This window comes from Lissotriton vulgaris, chromosome 1_1 (assembly GCF_964263255.1).
Source record: "Lissotriton vulgaris chromosome 1_1, aLisVul1.2, whole genome shotgun sequence".
Classification (NCBI taxonomy): Eukaryota; Metazoa; Chordata; class Amphibia; order Caudata; family Salamandridae; genus Lissotriton; species Lissotriton vulgaris.
Window position 1 is genome coordinate 1,609,873,382 of NC_141685.1, and position 11,423 is coordinate 1,609,884,804.

Here is an 11,423-nt window from a genome sequence, read left to right on the forward strand (position 1 = left end):
CCCGAATGGCACATATACATCCTGCACCTGTATCGTAGAAGCCGTGACAACAAAGTCACCTCCTGGTTCCTGGGGTTGGTGGTAGCAAAACATCTGATCACCAAATTATGGAAAGCCCCTGACCCTCCCCCCCGCATACCAATGTGGAGATGCTCAATGCTTACCTGGGCCAGGGCAGAAAGCATTGCGGCCTTCGCAAGAATCCCATAGCCGTTAACTGGGACGCAATGCTAGCCGCACTGACCCTCATCCATAATGACAGCATGCCATTCCCAAACCCAGCAGTAACAGCACCTTAAAAAAGCTTGCACCACAAACATATAATGACATGAAGTGAGATACGTTATGGGAAAAGCAAACAAAAAATGCATGTATGCCCGCCCCCCAACAACAGCCCACGAACCGTGTCCAAATTGCCAGACACTCACGCCTACTACTTCACAGAATGACGATCAGGGTGTTCATACGCCAGCCTCACAGCTCAGTTTTTATACCCTATTATGGGTTAATTTGTCACCATTTCATTATATCCCGCCTCCACAGTCTAAACTGTTTTGAGCACCGCATAATCCAACCAATTAGACAGAACGCATGCCTCAACAACTTCAGAAGAGTTGTGTTAATCAATAATCAGAGTGATACTTAACTAACTGAAAAGCTACTGAATGATACATATTGTGTTTGTAATGTAATTGGTGATTCAATGTATGTATTAGTGAATCAATGTATGTATAATGTTGAGACACCAGTTAGCAGATATATGTAATAAGTAACAGTGAAATGTAACAATTTGACTAACTTGCACAGCTCATGTAAGTCTGTAAAACAAAAACTAGTAAAAACAAATTAAAAAGAAAAATGAAGAGTCTGGACGAGAAATGGACAGGGAGCATCTAAAGAGATCATCAATAAGACATGAAGATCTTTCAGTTTAGCCAACCATATGCAGTGCAGAGACTGCCATGTGTGCACGTAAGATGATTAAAAAACCTTACTTATTGCACTTTAAAATGTGCACAATACAGTAAGTTTTGAACACATTTAATGCAGTAAGAAATGGGACAGTTTTTCATGTGTTTAAATATTTCCCGACTACAGAATCAGAATGCTTCATAAACCTTTTTGCTTTCCTACTAAACTCTTTCATTTTCCACTCTTTTTTTCAAAAGTTTCTCTGGGACAGAATCCACCTGAACTCTTCACTTATCACTTGGGCTTGCTCACTTCACTAAGTAAAATTCAACAACAACTTTCAAGCCTCACCACTTTGAAATGTCATCAGCCACCACTGATAGATTGCACAGGCCCAGTGCTGTCGTATAGTCCCTATATTGCCCGTACAGGATCTGCGCGTTTGGATAACATAAACTGTACGATTGGTGGCAGACTAACTCTGAGCACCCCCACCGAATATGTTAGCCTGTTTGTTTTAGCTAGCTCACAGTGTCACTTGAATCTCCTCTTATCGGGGAGATAACAGTTTCTGGCAACCATAGAACATGACAACCCTGATCTCCGAGCATCGTGGAAACAATGTACTACCTTTCGCTCAGTCTCTTGTGCTTGCTTGCTTTCAGAGAGATACACAGAATAAACGGCTGGGATGTTTCTCAATAATTATAATTAAAAACAGTCTTCATTCTGGTGTAAAATAGATGTGCTGGAATAATTGTTAGACAATAGCAAATATATATGATCAGCAGTATCAGAAACGAAAAAGGATGGAATAATTCTACCATTTTGCAATAAGCATGAATCCATACATAAATATAAAATGCATGATAATAAAGAGTGCCTACTCCTACAATGCCTATCGAGATGTACCTAAGTTTACCTAGCATGTGAGTAGGTGTGAAGCCAAGAATCCCTCTAGGATTTAGTCTAACCCCATTATCTGAAGTGAGAGAGTGTGGGACCCCGTCCTGGTCTCGAGTTGGAAAACCCGCAAGGGATGTGTTAGACCACTGTCAGCTGGAGCATCTGCATGCAGGAGCCTCAGCGTCTCTGGTCATTGTGTCGGCCGGGAAGTCTCGATCTCGTCTGTTTAACCCTAGTAAGATGTGCTGTATTTATACAAAAAGTATCTAGGTTGTCTTTGTCCCTTGTTTCTTGTATTAGCCGTTGTTGGATTTGAGGAGGACGTATGGGATGAACCTTGTACGTAGATATTATGCAGGTGGTGTAGCCCCTGCCTGGTTTCCAAGAACCCTTATGAATATTCCTTCATACTGTATAAATCCATTGATGAAGTTATATGACGCTATTGTTCAGGCAAAAACCCTCCTTCTGTGCCCAAGACTAGAACTAGGTAAAGGTTCAATCCTAAAGGCTAGTTACTGTGTAGTGTAAGGGAAATAATGTAGGTGAAGGTGTATGATATTACCTCGGCCTATATTAAGGTAGCTATATGGAACATAACACCCGCTCCTCTCCCGGATAGTCAACAATAATAAAAATGCTGGCGAACCACTGTTTAAACTAGGTAGCAGTGCATAAAACTATCAGTGAGCTTCGTAAAATATTGTTCTTTTAAAACCATTCAAAAAATAGTCCAAGAAAAATAAAAAAAGTTAGTATTGGAAATGTCACTTTAAGCCAAAGTCCTAGTTTTGTTTGTTCATATAAGTTGAACCACTACAAGCGTCAGAAGGCCATGCTTTCTCAGTGAAAAGTGTCAATTTAAGAAATGTTCCTTAGTTGAGTTTTGAAACAAAAAGGAAAAAGGCTGAATTCTTTCCCAGCACATGATGAGCCAATTATAGGGGTTAAAGTAAAAGAAAAAAGTAGTCCCCTGAATGCAAACAAAGCAATAGTTGATGGATGGATGTCAACCGATCAGAGCAATGTGAGACCGATATGCTACTGGGTCATGAAGAACACAAGGAGGGAGGAAAGCCATCAACTCGGGAGTAGAGGAATGAGGAATGAGGTATGAGGCAAAAGAGTCTTGCAGTCATGAGCAAGGAGCTGAGCGAAAGTGCACTCTATGTTTATTGGAAATAATAATAGGTCAGTCCAACAAGCAGCTAACGCTTTTTGTAGCTGAAACCGATTTTTTTTTCAATTCTTCACATATTCTAGAGCACAGAAACATCTTCTCCAGCATTCACATTATTTGCGCTTCTGACAAAATCCTCTAGTAGAAACATATAATGAGTTTTGAATGAACGGCAATGCACCCAATCCTGTGAAAGAGTTGGTCACTGAGTTGTGAAGTCAGGTGGTATGTGGATCTGCTGGATTTGAACAGGGGAAGATGTCAAGGCTTTAACAATTTCCTAACAATTGTGTCTTTTTAATCTAAAGCAATTTAGGTAAGGGACCACTCCAACGCATGATAAATTCTTCGCTGGTTACATATAAATCATATCTAGTACAACTGGGACTTTGTGCGCAGCATTCTATGTTTTCGTTTACGTTGCATTTTTGTATATTTTATCATATATATATTTTTGCTTGTGTTTTAGCTAATTCATATTATGAAGAATATACGCTTCAGGATCCCAGTAGGCGATGAAGTCTACTTTGATGAACATGGAGACCCCCCTCATGTTGGCTCTATCCTGAACTGGCAGCTATTAACAAATGGCACTAACAATTATGTTTATGTTGGCATATTTGATTCTCGATTACCACAAGAGCAAAGACTTACAATTCACGATGATCGTGTGAGGTGGGGAGGACAGTATCTACAGGTGAGAACTTAGGACATACAACTTGCATAAGTATATAGATGTAATTGTCAATGGGATGTGAAAACCGTATTGGTTCAGGACCATCCCGGTCATTCTCCTTTAAAATCACAACAAATGACCACTAAGGAAATAAATGTCCCTGCCTGTAAATGACTATCGTTCAGTAACCTATTACAAAATGATAGGGCTCCCTGCAGAATTTAGTGAGTGGCCACTGAGTCTCTCGCAAATATTCAATGACATTTGGCAAAATGGGGCCACCTCAAGCTTTGAGGGACCCGGAAGGGTTAAGGGTCCCCAGAACACAAGAGGCTGCAGGGGGCTGCATGATGCCCTTGCTAAGTTCTTTAATTAAAGAGCTTAGGATGGCCCACCAGGTGAGTGAAGGCTCTCCTGCGAGAGGACCATCTGCCAGATTTAGAGATACCGGTCTGCTTTATTCATTGGTGCGATGAACGGTCTGAAGGTTGCCAGCCAGGCGCATTGTTTGTTGTGACCTCTCTGCAAGTGTGTTTCTTTAAAAAAAAAAAATGCCAAAGCTGGAGTTTGTTGTTGGAAAACAAATGATCTATGTCCATGTGTGAGGGGATGTGGTGACCATCACTATGATCTCATGGCACTGGGCAGAAGGGCAGCCAGGTGAAGGGTTTCCTAAGGTGGAGGTAGCCGAGGCTTCAAACAGTAAAAGCTCTGTTGCACCCCCACTTCTAAGTGTGGTGCGAGAACCATGACTTGGCAGAGAGGATGAACTGCCAAATTATAGAAGTACCAAACTCTAAATGTTGGCTTACATCAGGCCCGGATCTAGAGAGTGGGCAGGGTGGGCTTGGCCGGCCCACCCAAACATCAAACTTGGGCCCTCGCAGTCACGGCATGAAACCAATTGCAAAATGAACATGTTTACTTCCTCTTTCTCTGTATCATCGGGCTGAACTTTGTGGACTTTAAAAGACCATTTTCATGCCTTTGTGAACCGGTTAAAAAGGCTTTGTTTTTTTGTCACGGGTTCCAGTACACCATGGGTCCCGACTGTTCCTTACATCTGCATTTACTTTTGATGCCACAAAGGGAGAATGCATATCGAGATGAGGCATCTCAAGAGTAGGGTTGCCACTTTTCAAGAGAACATTATCGGCCATTTGTTGCTTAAAGAGTCTGTAAAGGCCTAGCTGTGATAATAAATAGGACTGTAAATAAAATGGTATGTATGAATGTTAATTTGTACCATGACTTTTCTGTCTTTGTTTACATTAATTATTAGTCATGGATTATTAATGCAGCTGTAGAACACATTAAAAGTACTTTCTATGTGTATGTGCTGTTTGAACTCTCAGTCATCTGGCAACCCTAATCACAAAATGTTGTTTGTTACAGGGTAAGCAATTTATTTATTTCCTCCATTCTCCGTCCCTGATTGATACCATAATAGCAATACTTTAACTTATATCTGAAATCCTACTCACCAACCGTCTATAACATGCTGAGCCACTCCAGCTGCCTAGGCAAACATCCTGCATTCAGACAACTAACTTTTCATTCTTACCGCTCAACCAGCAATCACACTGCTCACCATGCACTCATGCTGTTTGTTACCCTGCACTCACACCGTTCATCCTCCTCTCACACTGCACTCACTCAAGCACATCACTCACACTGCACTCATAGCGACCAAACTGCACTCATGCACTAACGCCATACTTACCCTGCAGTCACAAGAGCACACTGATCACCCTACACTCACAGCGATCACACTGCTCTCACACCATTCACCATGCACTGAAACTGTTTACCTTGCACTCACCCTGCAGTCACAAGAACACACTATTCACCATGCCCTCATGTGGTACTTGACTCACTTGTCTCTTTCACTGCTCACCCTGCAATCTCACTCAAACAAGCACATCACTCACCATGCATTTATTCCTCTCACTCTGCACTTTCACCAGAACCCTAACTCATATGGTCTCATCACTCATCCTGCAGTCACTCCTCTCATTCTACTCTCTCACTGGCACATTGCTCACCCTGAACTCACATAAGCACTCCCACAGCTAACCCTTCTCTCTAACAGACACACCACTCACCCTGCACTCACACCACGCCACGCAAACAAGCACATCACTTACCCTAGAGTCACACCACTCACCATGCACTCCCTCCTCTCACCCAACACTAACACAGAAACAGCTCTCAGCCTACACTCACTCAGACACTCTGTTCACCATGCCTGCACACAGGCACAATATTCTGCCAGGAACTCATAGGGACACAGCACTCACCCTGCACTAACTCCTTTCAAGAAGCAGTAAGTCCTCTCACCATGTACACACTAGTCACTCTCACAGCTCACCCTTCACTCTTGTTGCTTACCCTACACTCACACACAGGTACACTACTCACCCTGCAGTTGCACAGCTCACACCGCCCTGCACTCACTCCTATCACTCTGCACACACTCCTCTAACCTGGCACTAACATGGGCCCTCCTCTAGTAATGCATTCTTGCAGCTCACTCAACACTCACATCGCCACAGTTATTACCCTACTCTCATACCACTCAGGTTGCACTCTCTCACACTATTCACCATTACCCACAGAAGACAAGAGATACCAGGGTGCAGCAAGGGCCTAATAAAACCTGATTATCACTGTATTTCACAGTTCAAACAGAGGACCCATTTTGTTTCCTACACTAGGGCCCGTAACACGCTTGCTATGCCACTAACAGCAGCCAGAGATGAAGGCTTTTGGAGGTGAGGCTAATTGCGTTTGTGTTTCAAGTTTAATAGTATAGCCAAACACTGTCACTTCTTCTTCTAATATTGGAGGCCTTGCGACGTGAGAACACAGTGCACCCTTCTTAAGACCGGAGTCGGGTCGGCAGCTTAGTGTGGTGGGATTTCCTGGAACATGATGGAGCCCGATCATTTCCGATGGTGTAAACTAAATCAATGGGGCCCCCTTGCAGAATGTGATGAGGGGCTTCAGAGGTGCCCATATCCCAAAGATATTCATTGACCTCGAGATGACTGTGGCCCTCTGATAAGCGTGGCTCAAATCCACTGGAGTGACTTACAGCACTCACCTATAATTACCTTATAGGAAGTCAGCCGGACAGTGGAGAAGTATAAACAAAGTCTTTATTAGGCCAAACAACACTCATATGAGAGGGCCCTGTCCGACCTCACTCCTAGGAGTGCGAACGAGAGGACTGACTCTCTGCATCACAGCAATACATTATAATGCAATACAGTAAATGGGGTACGCCCCTTGTGGAAAATTACCGAGCCTCAGCACAGTGGACAATGCTCTCATACAGCAGGCATCTGCACCTGCGAGGGATACATTATTATCTCTGCTCAAGGCCATGGAGCTAGGCTTCGGCGTCTCTGGGCATGAGAACATTACAGATAACACGAGTTGTTAGTTTCGGTCACAGTGAGCCGAGAAACGAAAACTGCTGTCTTAGTATATTTCTGTATTCCTGCGGGAGGGGCATGAGCGAGCAGAGCCCGCAGGCACAGAGAGTTACACAAAATGGTGGCACACAGGCTAAGCTAAGAAACTAATATGGTCACACATACATTTGAATATAAGTAATAGGTAAGAATATGAATTCAGCATAAGTGGGTTTACGTAAATGCATTAGTTAGTCATATGATGCTAACTCACACGTCATCATAGGGTAATTAGAGCATCGAAAAGTGAATTCTATCAGACCCTCCTTTTAGCATCATTGGCTAACTATAGCCTCATTTATTTGCCAAAGGTAGTGCCGACATCCATTCCAGGGGCAGGCCTGTATTACTTCAGTCTAGAACATCTTCTGCAATAAACATTAACCAACTTGCATCAGCAGGAATTTCAGTAATCATAGAAGTGGCATATTGACCATGTAACTTCTTTTTCGGACGTATATTTGCAGCACACATTGAACAACATGGAGGGAGGCAATATATGCAAAGGCAGCATGACAGAATTACACTCACCACTCCAACCAAACCCATCAGTATTTTCCAGCCCCAGGAAGAAAAGGCACCCCAGAGCCACCCTTGGAGAGACCATGTCCCATTATCTTGGTGCAGTTCAGTCGCTAATCTATGCAATTTTTGCACCGCCAAGTTAACAGTCGGGGCGGAGTCAGGGATATAAACACAGCAAGAGGTCCCGATGACGCGACAGGCCCCGCCCCTATCAGCTAGTATGACGTCAAGGACCATCCTATTCTGGATCGTAAATAATCTCATAGCCTGAACCTCAACAGAGATGTTAGTCGTAATGTCAGCCTCAACCAGAACCACCTTTTCCATTACCCTAGAAAGTCGTCTAATAGCTCTACTGTTGAATATAGGACCCCAGAAAGGAAGCAGACCCTTAGAAAAATCAGTCCATTGCTGATACGAGGTATCTGTCTGATCAACGTCCTCTACCTGAAGTTCCCTCCTTTTACTCTGCTCTTGCGGCTGCTCTTGAGGACTGGGGAATCGTCGATGAGTTCTGTGATAATCAGAGGGAGCCACATACACAGGAGGAATCATATAAGCCAGGTAGCACACCCCACCCCAACCCTCGGGCAACCATAAGTATCCATTTTCACCGCAAACAAAATAGACACTGGGTGGGGCAATCAAGGAGGGGCTAACGGGCAGGCGTATTGAAGCAGTCACATTACAAGAGCTATTTCCAACCTTGATGGGACCCCTTCCCTCTATACAGAAAAATGGAGGAGGACCCACCACAGCCAGGGGTATCAAAGACTTGGAGCTGTCGTTACTCTTAGGGGGATGCCTATAAGACAAAGTGGCGTTCAATTTCATGAAACTATCCCTGAGTCGATCAGTATCATTAGGTGTCAAGAATCGACCCAACTTTTTCTCACATGTCTCTATAAAAGTCTGGTCAAAACGTCCGTCAGTGTATATTCGTCCAAGGGAAGCTGAAGGCAAAGGCCGCACTCGCATTGTCATTGTCCACCCCCTATTCTGCAGACGTGGAGTCAAGGAATCTGGCTGTTGGAAATATTTAACAAGACCTATAAGGGTGTACCATCCCACACAACTATTTACCGGAGTCAAAGGAAGGGCAAGAAACCTATCTTTCTTATAAGCAGCAGAAGGCAAAAGCCCACAAACCCAGCAATCTGTCATGTTGGTAGTGGCATGTGCATGATGCAAAGTCTTAATAAAAACATTGTCTTTATAATTTTTGCGTATCATCCTCTCACCATAATCGACAGTTATCATTTTATGTTCCGGAACAGCAGTAGGTGTGGGTGCAAATGTATGAACGGGATAGTGTTTATCTAGGAAAAACAGTATTCCAAGAGTCACCAGAAAGGCAATTAAAACTATTATGATCACTACTATTTTTCCCTTTCGGGGAAGGGCCAACCAAGGGGAATCGGGCTCACGTCTCGGGGGAGCTGCAAAAGGCTGCTCCTCATCAGGGATGGGCCGCCCAAAGGGATACATTTCTAATAATCGTTCAAAAGTATCAAAAATCAAAAAAAAGATAAAAATCACACTGTTACTAAAAAAATAGTCCCAGACAATCCTCAACCGGCCAGAGGGGTTCTTCAACCCTTAAAAAAGGGATCTTCTCCCTGTGTCCTTCAAAGCCTCACAGGCAGGCTTTTACCGTTCATACCTACTCCAACGTCGCTGGTCAACACTTTGAAATAAGAGAAGCACTTAATTCGGGCCCCGCGCCACTCTATAGTCTCAAAGAACACAATTTTCGGCTAAACACCAGGGCTCTTACAAGTCCATCCCTACCACTAAATCTTCTTTTTCAGAATGTCCACTAAGCCCTTCTTCCAGTATTTAGTCCATCATATTCCAGCACTGTACTTATTTTCTTCGGGGCCGCAAATTATAGCGAGTGCTCCCTGGCACTTCGGGGTCAGAAAACAAAGCAGGTGTATCAGTGGCAGATGCTGAACTTTCCGATATCTCTTTGCTAGCAACAAAAGGAGTGGTAGAGCTCACAGTATTCTCAATTCTGCTTCGCTCTTCTCCAATCAGTGAAGCATCCGAGAAAGGAACATACCTCGGGATATGTTCGAACTCCTGGTCAGCGATGCCATCTTGTACCCATTGATCATAGGGCAACGGAAGCGGGACCCTCTTCACATGAGAGGCATGGGTCCACGCTTTTCTGCCGTCAATCCGAAGTGCCGTGCGCGTGGTGAGGAGCACCTGACGAGGCTCTGACCATCTCGGCTCCAAACAGGACTTCCGCTGATATCGTCGCACCACGACCCAATCCCCTGGGTGGATGGTGTGTCCAGGCCCCTCCGGCAACGGCTTCAGAGTGTCTGCTACCTGCTGATGAATAGAACGAAGATCTTTAGTCAAAGCATACAGATAATCTGTCAACAGAGGATAAGGAACTTCAGAAAAACATTTAGGTCGGGGCACTCCCCAGATATTGGCCGGGCGGCCAAATACCACCTTGTGCGGGGAGACGCCCATTTTTGCATTTACAGTGACTCTTGTGGAAAGCAAAGCTAAGGGAAGTGCGTCTGGCCAACGGAGACCTGTACTCTCACATATTTTGGCCATTTTTAACTTGAGTGTGCCGTTAAACCGTTCCACCAGTCCTGCCGCCTGAGGATGCAAGGCTGAGTGGAACTTCTGGGTGATATGTAGACCTTTGCATATATTTTTCACTAATTCAGCATTAAAGGACGTGCCATTATCACTCCAGATCACCCTAGGTAATCCGAAGCGGGAGAAATACTCCTTTATCAACATTTTTGCAGTAGACATAGCCGTGCAGTCTTTCGTTGGGAACGCCTCCACCCACCTACTAAAGGCGCATACGACTACAAGGACGTACTTCAAGTTGTTGACTCTTTCCATTTCGATGTAATCCATCTGAATCACCTCAAAAGGGAAAGAGGGGGGTGCAAAATTTCCAGTTGGGACAGGGGTACCCTTTCCAGGATTGTGTCTCAAACACACCATACACTGACGAACCAAATTGGTGGCCATCTTAGAGATATTTTTATTGCTCCACACCGGGTCTAACAATTTGCAAATGCCCTTGGCACTCACATGGGCAGGTCCGTGTGCCATCGTCACTACTGGAAGGACATACGCATTCGGTAACATCCATCGTCTCTTGTCTGTCACATCTGTCCAACATTCATCCGCATCCAGTCGTCCCTGCCCATCCTTCCATGCTCTCAATTCCTCATCCGTCGCTTTGCCCTGTATGTTCTTGACACTCTGTACCGTGTCCGCGAACATATGAATATCTGGAACCCATCGTGCTGGCCCTGCCACAAACATTCGTGGTAATTTCTCTCTAGCAGTCTCTTTTGCCGTCTCATCGGCAAAAGCGTTGCCTCGCCCGACATCGTCCACTATTGTCTTGTGTGCACTACATTTTATCACAGCCAATCTTTTGGGTAATGTCAGGGCCGTTAACAGTCGTAATATCAGGGGGCCATGTTGGATGCGTTGTCCGTGAGACGTCAGAAATCCCCGTTCTGCCCAAAGTCGCCCATAATTATGAGCCACGCCAAAGGCGTATTGGCTATCGGTGTAAATGTTCACATCCAGCCCCTCGCTCAACTCACATGCTCTCAGTAAGGCAATAATCTCGGCAGCCTGGGCAGAATTGTAAGGTATTCTAGAAGTCTCCACCACCGTCTGTAATGTTGTTATTGCGTATGCTGCTGTCGATGTCCCGTCTGGTAATTTAAAACAGGATCCATCGACA